The 23415-nt window shown below is 39.4% G+C and overlaps 1 long non-coding RNA gene across 1 annotated transcript in view; it reads right to left on the bottom strand.

Annotated features, from left to right (window-relative positions):
- Positions 1-336: 336 nt before the first annotated feature.
- Positions 337-23415, bottom strand: part of LOC147578092 (uncharacterized) — a 42531-nt gene continuing 19452 nt past the window's right edge. Inside the window, exon 2 of the long non-coding RNA XR_015254782.1 lies at positions 337-2157. This is a non-coding gene — a long non-coding RNA (uncharacterized LOC147578092). The remainder of the gene's footprint in view (positions 2158-23415) is intronic.

The raw sequence follows: 23415 nt of genomic DNA, 5'->3' as shown, positions 1-23415 counted from the left end.
GGTTCTTTGTCTATTCCCCTTTTCGAGTTCCTCTGCCCCATTTAACTGTCTTCCACTAGCTTCCTTGCCTTTCCTCATTTAAGAGATCTTCCTGGCCACCATTAATTCTCAAATGCTGCCCAAACATCCCCAATTTTTCATCCTTCTGCTAACACTGGCCCTTCAGGTGCTAAACACAGTCATGTTGTGCTTCTAAGGGCTCAAAGTTAAAAGTCACATTTTATCAAGTACCTTTTCGATGTCAGGCCCAGAATTAGGCCATGGGTATCAGGAAGGGAACTAGACCCACTCTCTACCTTCAAGGTCATGGAAGAAACAGTCACACACACAAGGGTCTACACTGCATTAAGTTTTTATGTGAGAGCACGAAATGTGGATTTATCCTGAATTGATGCACTAAGGGAGGCTAAATTTTAACACCCTTCAATACTACCAAACCTAATCAGGTACAAGACAACAAAAATTTTCCAAAAATATCTGGGTGTGTGTTGAATTTGAGGTAGGACTGCTTTCCAGGGAACACTAACAGTGGAACAAGTATATTTCTAGAAGAGGTTTGTATGTTAGAAGAAAGGGAGATCAAGTTTGTGAAAGAGGTGCATTGTGGGAGGTTTCAGGACATGCTATGTATCTGTTTATCTCAGTAAATTCATTGCTCAGAGATAAGAAGGAAGTATGAAATGAGTTTGTTTCACAAATATGGGAGGTAGGACATGAATAAATGCATTTCTAAATGCTTATCTTGGCGAAGAGCAATGCAGTGTGGCCTCTTTGCAAGTCAATACGTAGAACCATAGAGAAAGAATTGGTGAGGCCTAAGGTCATCCTCTTCCCCAACATCCTTGTAAAGCATTTGGAAAAAAATATGATATTCCCTTGCAATGTTATAAAGACTGCTCTTTGTAACATTATTATATGTCCTTCCCATGGAAAGTTCTCCCCATTCAATCTTTTTTTCATTACTAGCAACCAAAGACACATATTTGCAACCTAATTCTAGGGTTGAAGGCCATGAACTTGAAAGACAATTTTCAAAGTTGCATGTTTCAACCTATAATAAAAATGTTTTTGAAAAATGGGCTAGAAATAGCACAGATCCCACAAAGGGTGTGGCAACCCAGGCCAACTGGGGGATACAGGAATAGGGTGAGAGGAAACTTCAAAGTTTCCTCTGGAAGCTGGTCTCTCTTCATTCTTCTTTTACTCATTCCTTGCTCATTAATGGAATATTTATTATGAGCCACTTCTCCTTCTCCATGCCGGTCACTGTACTATGTCCTGGGATGTAGAGATGAATCAACAGTTCAACTGAGCTCCTCAAGATACTCTTCATCTAAGGCTGAGAACAGGAAGGTACATGATATAATAGAGTATCAATTAGAGTATAATAGAGGGAGACAAAAACCAGGACAGGCACCAAGCCCCAAGGCATACAAAGGAGAGTGTACCTCCTTCACTAAAGTGAAGGGAGTCAAAGAAAGCTTCTTGGAAGAAAGAACATTTGAGTTGAATCTTGACAGTGTTAAAAGATTTTCCTAGGTGGAAGAGAGACATGACAGGAGAGAGAAGTATATACAAAGGCCTAGAGATAGGACACCTCACAAAATGCTGGGAAACAAGAATAACTCAGAACAGCTCTCTTCTTTCCTACCATCTTTGTATCACTAATGATGATGGTGATGATTTTAACTTTCTCATAACTCAATTCAGGCTGGTTATGAACTTACATGTCCCACTGGGGGTCTACCAACTACCACAGAACTACCCTTGTGTATGAATTACCTCTTTGTACAGGCTTTGCTGCTCTTGAGGTTTGCTTCCACAGTGTATCTGTGGGCTGGTTGAAAGTGACCATCCAACACTGGGAAGGACCTACTGACCCTGGGTTTGCCCTTTGGTAAGCCAGAAGGAACAGAATTCTAGCCATCCTTGAGGTTGTCTAGCTATTGTGTCTGCCTCCCAGATTCCCAGCAAAGACCAGGAGGCCACCATGGCTGGTGAGGAAGAGCTTGGAAACAGCTTTCTCTGGACATTGAGAAGGAAGGGCCTTTAAGTGCTGACCATGTCCTCAGGAGAGTGTAATTCCACATCACACTGGCAAGGAGTCATAAGAACAAGACTGTGTTTTGTTCAGTCAATGTGCCACAAATTCTCCAACTACAAAGAAAAAAGAAAAAAGAAGTGTAATTTAAGTTCTTAGAAAGTAGGGCAAAATTTCATTACAACATTTTAAAGGCAAAACTAAACAAAGCCAGCACCTTGCCTAAGCATAATGCAGCATGACCTATGATTAAATTGACTCCTTGGCCTGCTTCTGTGCCAGGGCTATCATGTGCATTCTTATAGGCCATAGAAATGGCCAATATTGATATTAATCTGCTTGTTAATCATTAACTTATCTAAATTTAATTTTTTTATGTTTTAAGCAGCTTTATTGACACATAATTTACACATCAGAAGTTTCACTGCCCCCCCTAAAATTTGCCTCAGATTAAACGTACTGTTCAATGATCTTCAGTAAAATTAAACTTAGAGTCATCGCCACAATCCCATTTTAGAACATTTCCATCACCCCAAAAAGATCCCTCATGCCTATTTGCAGCCAAACCACTTTTCCACTTCCAGCTTGAGGCAACCACTAATCTACTTGCTGTCTCTATAGGTTTGCCTTTTCTGGTCATTTGGTATAAATGGAATCTATAACAATAGATCTTTTGCATCTGGCTTTTTCCAATCAGCATAATGTTTTTGAGGTTCATCCATGTTGTAGTGGGTATCAATAGTTCATACCGTTTTATTGCTGAATAATATTTCATTATATGGGCATTATGGACATATCACATTTTATCTATTATATTTTTGCCTTAAATTCTATTTTACTTGACATTATTAGAGCTACTATAACTTTTTTAAAAAATATATGTATTTTATTTTTTTTTAATTTTTTTAAGTATTTATTTATTTTGAGAGAGAGTGAGAGAGAGAGCAGGGGAGGAGCAGAGAGATAGGGAGAGAGAATCCCAAGCAGGGTCCACAATGTCTGTGCAGAGCCCAACGTGGGTCTTGAACTCACAAACTGCGAGATCAGGACTTGTGCTAAAATAGTCATATGCTTAACCAACTGAGCCACCCAGGTATCCCATGCCACTATAACGTTTTTATGGTTACTGCTTTCATGATACATACACACACAGGTACACAGGTATATATATATATATATATATATATATATATATATATATATATACACACACACATATATATATATATACATTTTTTAAATATATTTTTTAAAGTTCTAGATTTCCAGAAAATTTACAAAAATTGTAAAATACAGAGTTTCCACACAACTCACATTAATTTTCCCCTATTATTAACATCTTACATTGGTATGGTACATTTATTAAAATTAATAAACTAATACTGATACACTATTATTAATTAAAGTCCATTCTTTAATCAGATTTCCTCAGTTTTTCTTTGTCCTTTTCTGATTCAGGATCCCATCCAGGAGGCCACATTCCATTTGCTTATCATGTCTACTCATTCTCCCCTTGACATGAGAGTTTCTCAGACTTTCCTTGTTTTTGATGACTTTAACATATCTGAGGCATCCTGGCCAGGTACTTTGTGTAATGTCCCTCCATTATTATGTTTTCCTTGTGATTAGACTGGGGTTATACATTTGAGAGGAAAACCACAAAGGTAAAGCGCCATTTTCATCACATCTTATCAAGTATATATACTATCAATATGACTTATAACTGTTGATGTTGAGCTTGCTTAGCTGACTGAGGTAAGTGTTTGTCAGGTGTCTCTCCTGTAAAGTCACTCATTTTTCCTTCCTTTTCATACCGTACTCTTTGTAAGAAAGTCACTATATACAGCCCAAACTTGGAATTCTTCTGCATGGGAGGTCTGTCTCTTCACCCCAGTTAATATTTATTCAATCACTTATTTGTATCAGTATGGACTCATGGATACCCATTTTATAATTTGGATTATGGCCCAATAGTATATTACAAATTTTGTTGCTTAAATTATTCCAGCTTTGGCCACTGAGAGTTCTTTCATTTAGTTCCTGTGTCCCTCAGATGTATGTCCAACACTGTGGGTGTCTGTTTGTTAGCTTGCTTTTGAACACTTCCTTACTTTCTGACACTGTAGGATGATCCAGGCTCATTTTGTATATTTCCTGTCCTAGTCCTAGAATCAACTAGTTCTCCAAGAAGCCCTGGTTCCTTTTATTGGTAAATGTCATTAGAAACCAAAATCTGGGCACTAAGTGTGCTAATTGCTACTGGCCTGCTCAGATGACAGAGCAAGGAAATATACATGTATGTACTAACCTGCACACATACACATCTCTGTATATAAACATCTATATTGATATTAAGCCTAACATGAGTTCATACTAATGTCTCAAACTCTAGTCCATTTCCACTTGAATCCTTCTAGCCCTCTCCTTTTGTTTATCAAGGATACATACTGTGGACATGACTTATCATTGTAACAGTGAGACATCACCTAACAGCTGACTCCCATCATGACATCAGTTTACTTACCTGTTCAATTCCAGAATAGCAGTATCAGAATTGTTAAGCTGTATGCCCATGGGAAATAACTTTATCAACTAGTGACAGTGCATACGCATAGTTTCTTTTGTCACTATTTATAGACTTCATTCATTTCCAAAGTTACTTAGGTCAGCACCTCTTACCCAAGCCCCTTCAGTGAGGTTGTTTTACACATTTTTAAGACATACAACAGAGACAGTGTTGTCACATACTGGATTCAATCCTCGGATTCCTCTACCTCCTAAATGATTTTTTAATATTTGCATAATTGAAGTTCACTCTCTTGGCTCTAAAGTTTTGACAAATGCATAGTGTCCTATATCCACAATTATATTATCACACAAAATTCTTTCAACACCCTAAAAAATTTCCTGTACTTCATCTACTGGGACTTCCCCTGCACTCCTATCCCCTGTCAACTCTGATCTTTTTTACTGTCTCTAGTTTTCTCTTTTCCAGATTGTCATATATTAGAATCATAGAGTATGCAGCCTTTTAAAAATGGTTTATTTCACTTAGTATATGCATTTAAAATTTATCATGCCATTTTATGGCTTCATGTCTTTTTATCACTGAATAATATTTCACTCCACAGTTTACCTATTCACCTATTAAAGGACATTTTGGTTGTTTTCAGCTTTTGGCCATTGTAAATACAGCTACTATAAACATTCATGTGCAGGTTTTTTGTGATATAAGGCTTCAGATCAGTTGGATAAATATCTAGGAGCACATTGCTGGCTCATAAGATAAGATTATGTTTAGCTTTATAAGAAACTGCCAAACTGTCTTCCAATGAGTCCGTTTCTATGTACCCACCAGCAATAAATGAGAGTTCCTATCGCATCCTTACCAGCAACAGGTGTTGTCAGTTTCCAATATATGTTTGTCAAATGCTTTTACTTTCAACATATTTGTTGAAATTTTATTCGGATTTATATCATGCATTTTTTGTATTTCTGTTCTTCTTTTATTGCTTTTATTGTATTTAATATTTTCTAGTGCACCACTTAAATTCATTTGTAGGATGCTGTTATGAACTAAATGTTTGTGTCCCCCTAATGTTCATATGTTGAAGCTCTAATCCTCACTATGATGGTATTTAGAGGTGGGGCCTCTGTAAGGTAATTAGGTTTAAATGAGGTCATGAGGAAGGGCCTCCATATTGGGATTCATACCCTTATAAGAAGAGGAAAAGAGACCAGAATGCTTTCTCTCTGCCATGTGAGGACAAGCAGCCATCTGTAAGCCAGGAAGAAGGTTCTCATCAGGAACTCAAATCTGCAAGTACCTTGATCTTGGACTTATTCTCCAAAACTGTGAGAAATAAGTATCTGTTGTTTAAGCTGTTCGGTAAAGGGTATTTTATTACAGCAGCTTGAGCGAAGTAATACAGATGTCTTTTACTATATACATCTATATAATATGTATATATTATATATATATTTGTTATTTTCTAGCATTATTTCTTAAATATTTTTCTTCCTCTTTCTCTCCTCTACTTCTGAAACACTTATGTTGGATCACTTGCTGGTACTCCTCAGGTCTCTGAGACTCTGTTCATTTTTCTTTCTGTAATTTCTCATAATTCTTGATGTATCTTCACTTTCACTGATTAATTTTATTCTGCCAGCTGAAATTTGTTATTGAGCCCCTTTAGTGAAATTTTCATTTCAATTATTGTACTTTTCAATTCCAGAATTTGTTTGATTGTTTAAATAATCTGTATTTCTTTATTGATATCCTCTATTTGATTAATCACTATTATATTTCTCTTTATTTTTTAAGGTACTGGTTCCTTTAAACATGCTCATAATAATTGCTTTGAAGTCTTCCTCTGCTAAGTTCAATATATGGCCCCCTCAGAGAAAGTTTCTATTGACTGCTTTTGTAGGAGAAACAAAAAATTTTACCTCTACTCTCTTAGAGTCTCCAGTTGGGCCTGAGAATTAAATTGATATAACACACATTAACAAGAGAAATACAAATTTATTTAATATTAGTTTTACATGACAAGGGAGACTACATAGTGAAATAAAAACGCAAAGCAGTGATAAAACCTAAATGCTTATATACTGACTGCATTGAATGAAGAGTGGCAATTGTGGAAAAGCAATTAAAATAAATGACGAGAACAAAGGAATATTGAGAGTTATTTTAACAAGGTTGCTTTGTAGAGGATTCTCCTGGTCTTGACTCCCACTTCTGGTGACAAGGATGTTTCTTTCCTCCTGATATAGGGAAGGCAGCTCTACTTTCTGCTTCCAGAAGGAAAAAGGGAAAACAGAGTTCCCTTCTTACACTATTTTTTAAGTTCCTTTAACTCAAAAATAATCAATATGCCAAGACAACTTCTTTTGGGGTGGCATGTCCTAAACCCTTTATTTCCCCCATCTGAGAAATTCCCCAAAGTTTCACATATTAAAAGCTGAGCTGTTGACTGTGCAGAGAAGAAATGAGTTAGTAACTGACTGGCAAGGAATCTTTAAAGGAAGAGTAGAACATAGATTGGAACAAGAATGAATAAGCAGAAAAGAAAAAAATCTAAGCACATTTCTCCATATTCCATTAAACCAGTCTCCCATCCTTGGGAATAGTCCAATCCAATTAAAAAAAAAAAATAGTTGAGCCTCATACATCTGATGGAGAGTGTTTATCTTGTCCTTTAAAGGTGCAGATTAGGGGCGCCTGGGTGGCGCAGTCGGTTAAGCGTCCGACTTCAGCCAGGTCACGATCAAGCGGTCCGTGAGCTCGAGCCCCGCGTCAGGCTCTGGGCTGATGGCTCAGAGCCTGGAGCCTGTTTCCGAATCTGTGTCTCCCTCTCTCTCTGCCCCTCCCCCGTTCATGCTCTGTCTCTCTCTGTCCCAAAAAAATAAATAAACGTTGAACAAAAATTTTTAAAGGTGCAGATTAGACACTATTTTCCCATGTGATTTACACAAGAACAGCGTTCCCCACCAGTAATTGCACCAGCTCCTCCTAACTGGGCCATCAGTGTGTCCAGGGCACATTTGTGGAATAAAACAGAGGCTAGACTATTAACTTCCATTTGAAGTGCTTCCAATGTTTGCACATTGAAGTTTGAACTCCGTTTCTATTATTATGGAAAGATTACAAACTGCCTTTTCCAGCTCAGCACTACCAAAGCCTGGGAAAAGGGGTCTCGATGCTGAAAAGAATTTAGAATTGTGGGTCTTCTAGGACATTGTGCCTAGTACACTTAGTATGTTTATGCGGCAGTACTTTATAAACAAAGGTGCCCAAGTTTGCGATTTGGCTTACATTTGAAGTAGAGCACCTGGTGACAGAAGGCATCAGGTATCCAAGTCCATATTGTCCTGCCCATTTTTGAATCCTTCATATACCTCATCAAATAAGATCGGAATGAAATTTTTGATGCATCAGGTTGGTGTTTGGTGTGTTTTGTCATCTGTCATCTGATACCTCCCATTTTCCATGCATTTATATCCATCCATAGGAACAGAATAGATTGTGAAGTATCTGATATAGAAGACTTATAGTTCAGGTTTGGCAGTTATGAGACTTGGTTTTGTTACCTGGCTAAAATACCGTGACCTAGTCCATAATTCTGGTCTAGCCATATGTAATCTTGGGTGTTGGGGAGCATAATTAGGGGAGCAACTAAGCCAACCCAGACTGCATAAGGGTGGCCTGTGAGCTAGCTGTAACATCTAGTGATTTGACATGAGTTTGTACTATAAGAGTCAGTGCCAGGGCCATCTATGACCTTTGTGAGGCTTGAAGACGTCACCTAGGGAGCCAAACCAGAGTTTTACTGTAATATTGCCTTGGTATGTCACCTAGGAAGGATCCAGCACCATTCCTGTTTTCAACACAGAGGGAAAAATTCCCTTCTAATGACTTTACCTGAGCAAAGAACAGTCCTTGAGAATTTTTAAATGTTTTCTCATGTCCGATTAGCAGAAGGGGAAACAAAGTGATATTGTTTTCGTGGATGTGGATACCATACCCTGTCATATATCCATTTGCCAGAGGTAGTTCATATGGGCAGGAACAAAACTCATTTCAGGTTCTTTCGCATGATCTAGAGGTTGACATGACCAATAGCCAGACTAGTTAGTTAATGTGGCCAGTGTTTGGAAAACCAGAGTAAGGGAATGTCAGGTCTATGCTTGACCTGTTGAAAAACACAGTAAGGGTTAATAAGAGCAAGACACAATTTGAGAAAAAGGCCATAGTGGAGGATCAGAGGGAGAATAAGACTGAGATAAGCAATCTTTAGTAAGCCTTTAAGTAAATGGTCAAAGAAAGAGGAGGCTTCACTTAAAGTAACAGTGTTGTTTTACTTTGTTTTATTTTTTGTTTTTGTAGACTAGGAGACTTAGTAGAAGGAGAAAATAGATGAAAGTATAGTTTCTAATCCATGTTCTTGGGAAAAGCTGTTTACTTCATGATATCATATGCTTCTTGGGCTTGGGAATTGATCCTAGAAATCCTTACTGTAAGGTTACCTGTAGGAATGGTCTTCCAATTGTCTTGGGAGTGCTGATCTGGGTTTAGTTTGGCATAGCTTATAGGAATTCAGGAGGATTTTTCTTTTGTTTTGATGGCAGTGTAAATGGTTACTTTACTTGATAAGGTCATTCTCAGTGAGATGGCAGTGTGTACTATCTTCTAAAAACCTTGTTCTTTCCACCTTCCCGGTGGAAACGGATGGTAAGGGATGTTTGGAGGTTGTGACTTTTTTTTTTTTTTTTTTTTTTTTTTTTTTTTTTTTTTTTTTTACCTATCGATGATCTGTTCCAAGTATCCTAACTAATTCTTGTATATAGCTAATCATAATCTCACATTGCTCACTAAAGTCCCCATAATGTTCACTCAGTCTGGGAATGGAAGGTTTGGAGATGCCAGTAGGCATAGGGCAACCGAACTTTACTTTTCAAAAGGGGATAAACCATGTCCCCTATTTGGAGTATTCTAGATTTTTATAAGGGTAAGAGATAATATTTAAGTCCATTTTCTTGACAGACTTTTCCTAAAATCCTTTTTACGTCTTGAGTTTTATGTTCCACTTGTCCTATGATTGAGGTACGAAATGAGTACCTCAGAGGTTTTGCAAGCAGCAACGTGTTTCTGCTGTCAAATGAGTTCTTTGATCTGATTCAATCCATAAAATAATGCCAAAACAAGGAAAAATCTAAGTTATTAATTTCTTTACTACTGTTGTGGCATCAGCACATCTAGTTCAATAGCATTCGGTCCATCCACTAAACACATAGACAAGTACCATGCAGTGGGAATGGCCTAAAGCTGGAGGCAAATCTGTAAAATCCATTTGGAGTACTGCAAGGGGCAATGTGGGCCTTGGAAGACTTCCTAAAGCAAGTTGGTTTCTTCTAAAACTTTGGTGACATTTACAAGCAGTACACTGGGAAATAATTTGGTCAGAAATTGTGTGGATGCCAGAACAGAACCAATTATCTTTTAATTCCATTACTATCCCCATCTGCACATATGTCCCCATTGATGGGAGACAAGTGCAAGCCGAAAGGTCAAAAGAAAAAGGACCACAGAAGTTCGCTTAGCACAATGTATAATCTGGTTAATTACTGGGCACGCTTTTGTATTCATTGTCTTTGTCAGACTTGGGGACATTTGATAATCAATAATATCAATCAAAGATAAGGCAAGTTTATAAATTGGGTAGTGATAAAATAGGGGGTCTATTTCAGGCTGTATGTTTAGCACCTTTGTCAGCCCTATTATTTCCTAGAGATACGGTATTGGTCTCCTTAGTATGAGGTGGACAATGAACAATTTTAGTAGGGAGGTATATAGCCTATAGTAGGACCAATCATATGCCCATTGGCAATAGGACTACCAACAGAGGTTAACAATCTGTGAGGTTTCTACATTGTGCCAACAGCATGGCTGACTCCAAAAGCATGTCTGGAGTCAATGTAAATAGTAGTTTTTCCTTTCATCAGTGTGCAAGCTTTAGTAAGATCTGTAAGTTTAGCAATTCAGTCTGATTTTACAGTGGGCAAAGAGTATGCCTTGTGTTTCATGTGGGGAACCTAAGGCATAACCAGTCATTATGTTTCCCCAGAAATGTCATTGACAAGAGTCACCGCAAAATGGAAGTAAGTCTGGGTTGTCTAAAGGGGCATCTAAGAAGCTTTCTGGTGGCTTTGGGACCAATTCTATAGTCACAAGGCAGTCACATGGAATCTTCAGGGAGCAATAGAATAGTCAGATTTAAAGTGTTACAACGATGTAAGATGATGGAAAGACTGTTAGTAGGGCTTGTTCATAGGTGGTCTGTGGCCATGTAGAGATGCTGTGTCTTATGCACTTGTGAGAGAGCAGACACAGCATGGGAAGCATAGAAGTGAACAGGGGAGCCTAATATAAGAGTACTGGCCTCGTCAATTAGGGCAGCTGTCGCAGCTACCACAGATACCACACACAGGTACAGGACCATGCCTGCTGCTACAGGGTCCAACCGATATGAGAAATATGCTTTAGGACATATCTGAAAGGTAAAAGGTGGTTCTATAGCAATCCCATTATTTTCATGGCAATATAGCTGAAAAGGTTTGTCAAAATTAGGTAAGTTGAGATCTGGGGGTGTGACAATGTTCATTTCAGAGCTTCGAAAAAAATTAATGCCTCTGCAGGGAGTGGGGGAGCCCCAGGAAATGGGCTTTGAGGTGGTATGGTGGGGAGAGCATGCAGGAGTTTAGCAAAAGCAACAAAGTTAAGAATCCATTGGTAACAATAGCCCGCTGCCCCTAGAAATATATGTGGTTGCATTTTTTTAGGGAGAGGAATGGACAAAATTGAGTCAAGGCATTTTGGAGTTAGCTTTTGAGTGCCTGAGATATCCCATGTCCTAAGTAGGTCACAGTTGTTTGTACCCATTGAAGTTTAGACTCTGGGAGGCTTTATGGCTGCTTTTAGTGCCTTTAGGAGAATGAGAGAATCTATAAGAGCACTGTGTGCAGTTTAGTTACAGAGTAAAAGGTCATCAACATACTGAACAAGTGTGGAGCCTCAGGTAAAGGCTACAGAATCTAAGTTGGCTTTAAGGACTTGGAAGAATATTGAGGGAGACTCAAAATATCCCTCAGGGATGTGAGTCTCCATGTCAACTGTCTCCCTCTAAAAATAAATGCAAAGAGAAATTGCAAATCAGAATGCAATGGAATTGAAAAGAGGGCTCAGCAGACATCAATTACTGTAAACCAGGCTGCGTCAGCAGGAATCAAGGTAAGAATGGTAGCTGGATTAGAAACTACGGGTGGCGAGGAATTACAAAGGAGTTTATACCCTTAGATCTTGTACAAATGGACAGATTTCATTCCCATTTGAATAAAATCCCCCCCTTTTTTTTGGCAAGATTAGGATGTTACAGGGTGAGGAAGTAAAGATAAGAACACCCTGCTATAAAAAAAAAGTCTATTATAGGTTCAATTCCTAATTCTGCCTCTCCTGAGGGGTATACTGGGCTACTAATAGGAAAAATTTGTTCTTTTTCCAGGAAACTTGCACAGGATCTACACTCACTCAGTGCAATCCAGTCTCATTTGCATGTGAGGCCCAGAGAGTAGTGGTGCAAATTTTAAGGTAGCATCTTCTTCAGAGGATTTTAATTTGAGACAGGTTTTCATTAAGGAAAGTAGCAAGCTTGAGGTTTAGTCCAAGGGCATGGAAATAAAAATGCCTTCCTTACAGCATTGTATGGTGGCATTAAGTTACACACCACCTCCCTAACTAAAAGATCACTGGTGAGGATTCAGAAATAAGAAAGGCATGAGGGGTATTAAGAGGGACTAAGGATATTGGGGTGGCCTGAGATATGGGTAATGGAATATATTGTCCAGACACTCCAGCAGCTTAAATAGAATCAGAGATGACAGCGATAATCCTGAGTGAGTGGTAGAGAGAACTGCACCGGTGTTACTTAAGAAGTACAGTTTCCAGGGGTGCCTGAGTGGCTCAGTAGGTTGAATATCCAACTCTTGATCTCAGCTCAGGCCATGATCTCGTGGTTTGTGGGATCGAGCCCCACATTGGGCTCTGTGACCTGACAGTGAGGAGCCTGCTTGGGATTCTTTCTATCCCTCTCTCTCTCTGCCCGTACCAGTGCTCTCACGCATACTCTCTCTGTCAAAATAAATAAATAAACTTTAAAAACAATATACAGCTTCCAATCCTCAATTTTAAATTTAATAGTAGGTTCTGAGGTGTGACTGAGAATTAGTTTATCTCATCAATTAGTGGGGTATCATCCTACAGGCAGAGAAAAATGGACCTTCTGAGGGTGCTAGTGTTTAGGGAAATTGTCTGAGCTTCCTTTTACTTAAGTTCAGGATAATTGTTTTTCTGAGGCCCTAGTTTTTCACAATATCTGCAGAAGTCTGGAGGCAAATAGGGAAGGCCCTGTGATTGATGAGAAAAATGAGTGGACTCTGAGTTACTCTTAGAGTCATCATTTTTGCTCTTGTAAAGACTCAATATGCACAGCAATGACTGTTGATTTTAATATTTTTGTCTTATTTTCCTATAAGCCATTTTCAAAGACTTATGTAGCTATATCAATAATAATACTGATACCTGCCCAGCCAGTGACACTATTTTGGGTTTGTCTCTTTATATCAGAGAGACTAAGGCAGAAATTCAAAGATTTCTATATTCTGGTGTTTCAGGGTTTAATGTAATGTTTGTAGAAAGTGTACCACAAAGGTCTTAGGATGTTCCCCTTCCTTTTGAGTGCATCTTTCAACTTTAAAACCAACTACCTTAGAGGAAAAGACCTCTATTATCCACACTATCAAGCTCTGACTATTGGCCTGGATGAGCCACTTGCAGGAGGGTCTGGGAGAAGTTCTGGCTACCTGTTTCCTCTGTTGGGGGTGATTTTCTTCCTGGGACCATCTAGCCTATCTCACAACTACCATGTAACCATGGGTGGGAAGAATAACCCTGAATAGCCAGTCAAGGTCCCCTGAATGGAGGTGTGAAAGGCCACACATCTTTCTAACTCATCTCTAAATGTGGCAGGATCAGGGCACCTGGGTGGCTCTGTTGTTTAAGTGTCTAACTCCTGATTTTGGCTCAGGTCATGATCTCACAAGTACATGAGTTTGAGCCCCACTTCAGGCTCTGCACTGGCAGTGTAGAGCCTGCTTCAGATTCTCTCTCTCCCTCTTTCTCTGCCCCTCCCCCACTCTTGCTCTCAAGTGTGTGCGCTCTCTCCCTCTCTCTCGGTCTCAAAATAAATAAATCTAAAAAAAATTAGGGATGCCTGAGTGGTTCAGTCAGTTATGCATCTGATTCTTGATTTTGGCTCAGGTCATGATCTTGCGGTTCATGGGCTGAAGTCCCGCATTGGGTTCTGCACTGGCAGTGAGGAGCCTGCTTGGAATTCTCTCTCTCTCCCCGCCCTCCCCGACTCATGCTGTCTCTGTCTCTCAAAATAAATAAATAAACTTTAAAAAAAAATTTTTTTTAATTAAAAATTTAAGTTTGGTAGGATCTTCTGGAATTAGAGGCAAAACAGCATACTTTGGAATTCTTTGGACCTGCTGTCCAAGGTACATGGATTCTCTGTGGGAGGGGTCCAGGATACACCCACAGGGTGGGGCACTGCATAGAAAGCCCTAGAGTTGACTGAGTTTGTTTTACTGAGCCGGGGGTAGTAGGAGGAGGTGTAAATTATGGCAAATTTATTTCCTGGCTGTCAGCATTTACATAAGTAACCTGTATATTCCAGGCCTGGAGATCAGGCCAGAGTGCTCTCTGTATATCTTGCAGGGAAAGGCAAGATAGGTGTTTAAGAGATTTTGAGGGCAAGTTGAAGGAGTTTTGAGAGTTAACAGAATTTGCTAAGGAGATAAGGTCAGATTTTGAGAAGAAGGGTTTGAGGGAGGGACTCAGAGATTCAGTAGATCATCTGAAGGGTCAGGGACAAGAAGTTGGGGGTACAGGGAATATAAGTGGGTGGAGAAGGAAGATTTAAGTGGGTATGGATTAAAATTTTTGTTTTAAGCTTGATAAGGCTAGCCATTACATGCCATTGTGTCCACTATTTTTTTAAGTGTATTTATTTATTATTTTGAAAAAGAGAGAGAAAGTGCAAGCGGGGAGGAGGCAGAGAGGGGGTGAGGAGGGAAAGAATATCCCAAGCAGGCTCTGAACTGTCAGTGCAGGGTTCCAGCCCATGAACCGCCAGATCATGACCTGAGCCAAAGTTGGACACTTAATGGACTAAGCCACCCAGGTGCCCCAGTTGTGTCCTCTTTTTAATCTGATCTTCCCAGAAGTACTGATAAGACGTTTGTTTAGTATGAGAGCTCTCTAAAATTTTTTCAAATATAGAAGTTTCTCCAATTCAAACAATCCATTATCTGCCCATTGACAAGTAGGATCTTCAATGTTATATTTATTTCAGTAGTCACTCAATCCAATAAGCCTTTTTATGGAAAGATCCAGAGGTCACTTTCCAAGCATGGATGTAAGATGCAGCCCCACAATCCAAAAAGTTCACTTCCAGAGTGACCCTAAGTAAGCAAAGATCTTCATTGTCACAAATGATAATAAGTGTTTGTGAAAACCGTGTCTCCAATGTCCCATAAGAACATGAAATTGCCCCAGTCCCAGACCTACTCATTTGTGACACAGGATAGGCAATACTTGGATGGGACTTCCCTCACACTAACAAGGCAATGAAGGTTAAGGTGACTGGGGCCTTTTATTAAGACCAGTTCCCCTGAGAACTGGCATGGTTAGACAGAGAATGCTGCTTGTCACTTCTCGTCTTAGGTTTCCAGCCTGTTGGCTGGCCACCTGATAAAAACCCCACCACCTGTGCCCTAACCGCCCCCCACCAACACTGGCAGAGACCAAAGAGGATATTCTCAGTAGTCACAAGCTAAGATCTCAGGACATAAAATAAGATGAAAGGAGAAGATCAGCCAGTTGTTGGGTTATTAGTTTGTGACCCACAGCAAAGTTTGTCCAAACAGATACTGACTTGATGAGAACTATAAACTTAGCAGTCTATGAGGCCAGCTCAAACAACAGGCTTCTTGGACCTATGTTTGTATTTTACCCTATAATTCTCCTCCTTATGACAAGTGACACAAAAGACAGAAACAAAGAAAAACAATGACCATCTCTGGGAGGAAGGAAATCAATCAAAAACAAGAGTATTTGGAAAGTACTGGAGTTGCTATACCCCAAGAACTAGCTTACACGAATGTTTTCCCCTGCCAATGTGAACTTGGAAAGAGAAAAGGACAAGAGGAGACTCTTCCCACTCTCATCTAACTGGAACGTACAGGCAGAGATCTGGGAGACTGACATGTAAGAACTCTTTACCTGCTGCAGACTTTGTCAATGTCCCGGGCTCTGTCAGCTGCAGTCCCTGCAGTGAACAGTGTCCCAGCCAGTACAATCCCATTCTCATCTCCAGAAACTGTTGGGGAGGCAAAAGCTTTATCTCTACCCTCTTAAGGTTTCTGGGTAGGCCTGCCTAAGAATTAAATTTACATATGACCAATTAACAGTAGAAAACCATACAAATTTATTTAATGTTAGCTTATATGACATGGGCACCTTCACAAGGAAAAGAAGACCCAGAGAAGTAGCAAAACCTAAATACTTATATACTGGGTTGAACAAGAATGGCAATTGTGGAAAAGTAAAATAAATAAGGAGACTAAAAGAAGATAAGAGTTATTTTAACAAGGTGGGCTTGTACAGAATTCTCGTGACCCTGACTTCCACTTCTGGTGATAAGGATGTTTCTTTCCTCCTGGCATAGGGACGGCAGCTCTCCCATGGTCCTTCAACTTCTGCTGTCATGAGGAAAAGGGGGAATCAGACTGCCTTTCTTGCACCTGCTATTTTTAAGTGCCTTTAATTCAAAATAATCAAAATGCCAAGTTGGCATATTTTGGGGTGGCATGTCCTGAACCCATTCATTTTTCTTCCTGTGTATGGGCACACTTTCCTGGGTTTATATTTGTTGATTTTGCTCTTTTTTTGCATATATTTTTTTAAATTGGAAATTCTACATAATATATGGTAGCAACTCTGGATTCTTATGCCCTCCAGGGGTAGTTGTTGTTGCTGATTTTTTTGTTTAATGACTTGCCAGGATTAACTCTGTAGAGTCTGTCTTCCCAATAGTGTGCAGCAATCGATGTTTGCTCTTTTTTTTTTTTTTTTTAAAGTATTTTTGTTTTATTTTTTAAGCCTGGCTCCCTAGGGGTCAGCACAGCTGAATGGTCAGCCAGTGATTGATTAGAGGTTATGCATTAACATCTTGTAAGGCTTCCACTCTTTGCCAATGGGGCTGTGTGTATTTAAGGAGTGTAATCAAAGTTCAGGCAGTTTACAGGTCTGCTCTAGCTTATTCTTCCCACATACTCAAGGCTTCCCATTCATCAGAGGCAAGTAGATAGCCAAGGCCCTATCTGATCTTTCCTCTGTGTGAGTATATCCTGGAGCATGCATACAGTCTTCCAAATCACCATGGCTAAGTGAACACTTATGAAGGCCCACTATCACTATCTCAATCTCTGGATTTCCCTTTGAATTTTCTGGCTGGTCTGTCAGTCTAGTGCTTATCCAAGCAGTATTGTGACCTCAGGCTAGCTGCAATATTGTCCTTCTTAAATTGTTTGCTATTATTCCTGAATTTTCCTATCATTTATGACAATACCCTTGGGTATCTGTGTTCCACTCCAAAGCGAGCCAGTCCCCTCTGAGGAAGAGGCTGTCAGTCCTCACAGCTTGCCATGCCCCCAGTAAAATCACTGAACAGCAGAGCTGGAGCGTAGAATGGCAGAAGCCCCAGGATAAAATGCCACGACTCCCACCATTCTTACTGATGTTTAGGGGTTTTTCTTGAATAAATACTTCTCAACTAGATGGATGCCTTTGGTCAATTTTCAAAATCCTAAAATGGTTGTTTTTGACAGTTTTGTCTGGTTTTATATTTGCTTTTTGGGGAGAATAAAATGATTGACTTCCTCACTCAACCATTCTAGAAGTCGCACTTCAAGTCAAAAATTTGGCTTTGGGTCAGGGGTCATTGTAACATTTCATTATGACATGTGAACAAAGAAAAGATACGCAAAGTTTATGGACAAAATTATGAATGAGGAGGCATATGATATTTTAAATTAAAAATCAATATCTGAAAGATAAAACTGGGGTGCCTTATTGGCTTTGTCGGTTAAGTGTTCAACTCAACCTCAGCTCAGGTCGCTCTCAGGATCGTGAGTTCAAGCCCTGCATTGGGCTCCATGCTGGGTGTGAAGGCTACTAAATAAATAAATAAATAAATAAATAAATAAATAAATAAATAAGATAAAACTATATAGATCCAATGCAATTCCAGTTAAAATGCTAGAGGGATTCTTTTTTTAAATTTTTTTTAATGTTTTATTTATTTTGGGGAGAGAGAGAGAGAGACAAAGTGTGAGTGGGGGAGGGGAGAGAGAGAGGGGGAGACACAGAAACTGAAACAGGCTCCAGGCTCTGAGCTGTTAGCACAGAGCCCAATGGTGGGGCTCAAACCCACGAACCATGAGGTCATGACCTGAGCCGACGCCAGAAGCTTAACTGACTGAGCCATTCAGGCACCCCAAAAGGATTCTTGATAGAACTTGATTAGATAGTGTGGATATTGCCACAAGGACAAACCAATGGTACAGGTTAGAAAGCTCACAGATTGTGGTAGGCAGAATTCCAAGAATGACTCCCGATGATCCTCGCCCTTATGTAATATCCTTCACTTTGAATGAGGTCAAATATGATGAAATATCCCTCATATATGATTATGTTATATAGAAAGATGGAGAAGATGTGAACAAATATAATCAAATCAAATGAGCCCTTTAAAAGCAGAGAATTTTCTCTGGCTGGCTGAAGAAAATGAACTCAGAGATTAGAAACATAATGAGAAATTGACATGCCTCTGCTGGCTTTGAACATGGAGGGTCACATGCCAAAGACTATGGGTGGCCTTGAGTTGCTAAGAGTGGACCAGGTTCATAGCCAAAGAAATGAGGACATTAATGCTATAGCCTCAAAGAATTGAATTCTGCCAACTATCTGAATAAGCTTGAAAGCAGATTATTCTCGCGAACCTTCAGATAAGGGCCTGGCCCAGACAACACTTTCGACATTTAGGAAAACCCAGCTGAGCTGGACTTCTGCTCCATAGAACTGTGAGGTAATAAATTGTGTTGTTTTACACCAAAACATTTGTGGTAATTTGTTACCTAACTAATACACAGATCTATAGTTTTATAAATTTTGAATAAAATTGTATAAATTTTGATATATGACAGAGCTGACTTCGCAGATCATTGATGAAGGAGGGGGAGGTCTATTCAATGAGTAATTCTAGGACAAATGGTCAGACACACAGGAAAAAAAAAAAAAAGACCGGATCTCTACTTAAAATATGACCAGCAAATAGAAGCCCTTACATGTTTATAACAAATTTTAGAAGTACTTCATGAACGTGGGTTAAGGAATTCCTTACTCAAAGATTTATTTATTTTTTTTTTTTTTTAATTTTTTTTTTCAACATTTATTTATTTTTGGGACAGAGAGAGACAGAGCATGAACGGGGGAGGGGCAGAGAGAGAGGAAGACACAGAATCGGAAACAGGCTCCAGGCTCTGAGCCATCAGCCCAGAGCCCGACGCGGGGCTCGAACTCACGGACCGCGAGATCGTGACCTGGCTGAAGTCGGACGCTTAACCGACTGCGCCACCCAGGCGCCCCTCAAAGATTTAAAATACAGGAAAAGATTGAAAATTCAAGTACACACAATTCTGTTTATCAAAGGAAGGTCAACATTAAAAAAAACTAAACAAGGAAGGAAAAGACAAGAAGTCTGAAAGCACACGTGTATCGCGTCTCAGGAGTCACCAGGGAAGTGTATTTGAAGACAGGAAGTTGCCATCTGTGTTCAATTCTACTGAGAGGCAGACTTAGAGGAACACAGTAAAGTGTGCATTGGATTTAAAGACGCAAACAACACTGGTGAAGAGAACAAGAGCCGTTTCAACCAAGTAGGAGGAAACCCAAGGTAGTGCATGGACTGCTTATACATCCCCTTCCAGAAAATGCCACACCTTCCCAAATACCCAAAATGCCACGGCACTTGCAAATTCCCAGTTGTCCTCAAATACCTAAGCATAGTAGAGACAGATTTCTATAACCGAAAAAGTATAATTATGACCTGTTTCACAATTTACTTAGCTGATTTCATGTGCTTTTGACAATTCTGTCATTTCTCTGAAATTTCTCCCATAACAGAATTGAGGCAATCTCTGCAGTCAAAATTGTTCTTTATTGTTTCTAGTCAAGCTGAGCTTTCTGGAGTGTCACGGGATAGATATGTGAGGTGTGTCCAGCCAGTGCTAAAATCCTACACCTCATATGTGTGCATGCAGCACACACATACAAAAAAAAAAAATCTGAAATGAACCTTCCCTCTCTTCTTGCTCTCATTTTACCTTGCAAGGTTGACCTAATCGGTCATTTTGACCTCACTACTTCAATAAAAAGAAGTCAGGTTAGGAAGTGCAGGGCACAGGAACAGAGGCCTATTCCCCTGCTCCCTCAGTAGGGGTCGTACTTCAACCCATGGAACTTTGAAAATATTCCCCTTCCTCAAAATTACTCTCCTCCAGCAAAAACAGCTTCTAAACTACAGACACTCTGGATGTGCAAAAGGATTTCAAAATTTCACTAATGAAGATTATAATTAAAATATTTAAATAGGTTTTTAATTTTCTTTCTGGGCTATGCTATTTCCTAGTCCTCTCCAGGAGCTGCTATTGTTCAACCCTGACAGAATTCTCTGTTAAAAATTATAGCCTGCTGCCTTTCAGCATCTTCATTAAAATGCAATGCTGCCAGATATATCTGCATGCATATGAATGAAGCATCTATAGAATAATTAAGTCATGAATAACACATTGCTGAGCACGGCTTTTCCTGAATAGGGAAAGAATGTTATTTATGAACCCAGAGATTTTATATTATATGAAAAATAATTGGCAATAATAAGTATTATTTGAGGACTCATTAATTTAAATTATGATTGCCCTGTTATAGACTCCTTTTTTAATAAAATGGCCATTTACATTGGAAAATGGATGTGAATTTATGTGCTATTTTTCTTCATTTTGCTCAAAAGGCCACCCAAAAGCTTTTTGGCAATGAGGATTGCATAATTTGAGAATCTTCTTTTAGATCTATTATAAACAAAAGGTCATTAGCATCCCAGCAACTTTACAGGCCTGGGTTCAAACTCATAGCAACATATCAATGGAAAAACATAGATACTATTCTTAAGCAGTTCTTAGGTTTTTTCAAGGAATATTGTAGAAGCAAACACTGAGGTTCCCTGAATGCAGCCCTCCCCCAACGCAGTGTGTTTGAGCCACGAAGCAGTTCTTTTAGGAAAGGCCCCTAAGTTTAGTAATGACCATATTCTAAAGTTAATCTGTGCTGTAGTTTCAGTTCTGCACCCTCCTAGGATTCTTAGCCATAAGGCACTGTGTGCTAAAGTCACAGAGGCAGAGGCAGAGAAAGAGTAAGAGAGAAGGCAGAGGAAAGGGGATACAAGACTTAAGGTGTAACATCTTTTCCTTCTTGACCTCCCTCAGGTCCCTTGGTTGATTCTCTTTCTTCATCACAGTTCTTTGTGATTCATTTCACATTTGACCTTTTCCTTCTTTTCCAACAGCCAGCACATGTAGCAAATTCTCCCTGAGCAAGGGGTAGAGTCAAACGTCAAGGGAGCAAACAAGGGACATCTACTGAGTCCCCAGGGAGCTGAAGATCTGCTGTAAATCTTGGGAACCCATTTCCTCCTTTCCAATTTTCCCTTCAAGGGGCCTGTCTGCTCTCCTCCCTTTGTACCTGGATTGTATACAGCAGCTTCCCCTCTAGCACCCTGCCACAATCTCTCATGCTCCCATCCAATGCCCACCTTGCCTTTCTATCCTCCACACCCCACCCAATACAAGTACATGCCCCAAACCATCTCTGACTACATAATTTCAGTGATAAAAACTCAGCAGTGACTTCTCATGGCACTGAGGATCAATTCCAAACCACTCAACATGGTCCAAACGCCCTGTAAGACCTGGCTGCAGATAACCTCTCTGCCGAGCCCCACATGGTCCCCTCCCTCCAGAATTACTCCAGTAATTACCAGAATTACTCACCACTCCTTGAGTTCATCATGTTCCACATCCTCACACATATTGTTTCTCTAAATGACATCTGTTCCTGCTTAAACTTTCAGCTCAATACCCTGCTGGTCCTGCAAGCATTCCCTGACCATCCCTACTCTTGCTGGTTTTGATGCCCCCGATGGCACCGATGGCACCCCAGGTATCACATTTACACCTCTAGGAAAATGGTTTCTTGCAGCACAATTGTGGATTTGCAATTGTTAATTTGCTTGTCTGTTTTCCCTGCTAGAGTATAGTCTCCTTGAAGGTAGAAAAGCGTTTTTTTCAACTTTGTATTCTTATCACTGGTACCAGTGCATAGTTCTAAAAGTTACTTGAAGGAAAGAATGAGCTATATATAGGACAATGCAGGATGAGGTAGGAGTTGTCACCTTCTGCTTTATATGGCAGTGAGTAAAAGCATAGGTTCTTGGAGACCAGATGGCTTGGGTTTACACTTTGACTCTACTATTTGCCAAATGACAATAAATTATCTTGTTCCTCTGAGCCTCCATTTCTTAATCTATAAGATTATATTATATATAGTATACATATAATATATATATAATATAGTGTATATATATGTATGTATATATAATGCATATATATATTGTGTGTATATATATATTATACATAATGTGTATATATATGTATATGTATAATATATATACTGGTATCTCACAGAGTTATTTGAACATTAAATTAAGTGAAAGAATATAAGTGTTTAGTGGGGGCTGGCACATAGAATGCAATCAGTAATGATAGCTATTAGTATTCTTGTTACTATTTTTATTACTATTATAAAACATAGCTAATAAAAACTCAAAAAGCCATTTGGGGTGGGTGGGATGTGTTGGCCTTCATTTTAAAGGTTCATGATATCATTAAAATAGAATACTAGACCCCTAAGTAATCTATAACAAAATATCATAACTAAAACAGCACAAGCAGACTGGCAGACCAAATTTATTTTGCTACTCCCTCTGGTTCTTCAGTCATAGTGTGGTTGGGAGAAGGATCCTCTACTTTAATTGTAATAGTTAAATTGCATCTCTTTATGTTTGTTCCCACATTCACCGAACACATATCTTTCAAGAGGCACTGTGCTTAGTACTAAGCAAAGAGTTTATTTTTTTTAATATGAAATTTATTGTCAAATTGGTTTCCATACAACACCCAGTGCTCATCCCAACAGGTGCCCTCCTCAATGCCCATCACCCACGCTCCCTCCCTCCCATCCCCCATCAACCCTCAGTTTGTTCTCAGTTTTTAAGAGTCTCTTATGGTTTGGCTCTCTCCTTCTCTAACTTTTTTTTTCCTTCCCCTCCCCCACGGTCTTCTGTTAAGTTTCTCAGGATCCACATAAGAGTGAAAACATATGGCATCTGTCCTTCTCTGTATGACTTATTTCAATAAGTGAAGAGTTTAAACAGCACCGAATAACTCTGGAATATGGTCATTACTAAGCATTACTAAGATGATACCCTGACCCCTGAGTCAGAAGGTCTGGCTTAACTATGGCATTCACAAGTGGAGTAACCATGGGCAAGTCATATGTATTTGGGCATCCATTGTTT

This window comes from Puma concolor, chromosome C1, assembly GCF_028749965.1.
Source record: "Puma concolor isolate L17-30 chromosome C1, mPumCon1.1.hap2, whole genome shotgun sequence".
NCBI lineage: Eukaryota > Metazoa > Chordata > Mammalia > Carnivora > Felidae > Puma > Puma concolor.
This window is presented reverse-complemented; position numbering and strand designations above follow the sequence as displayed.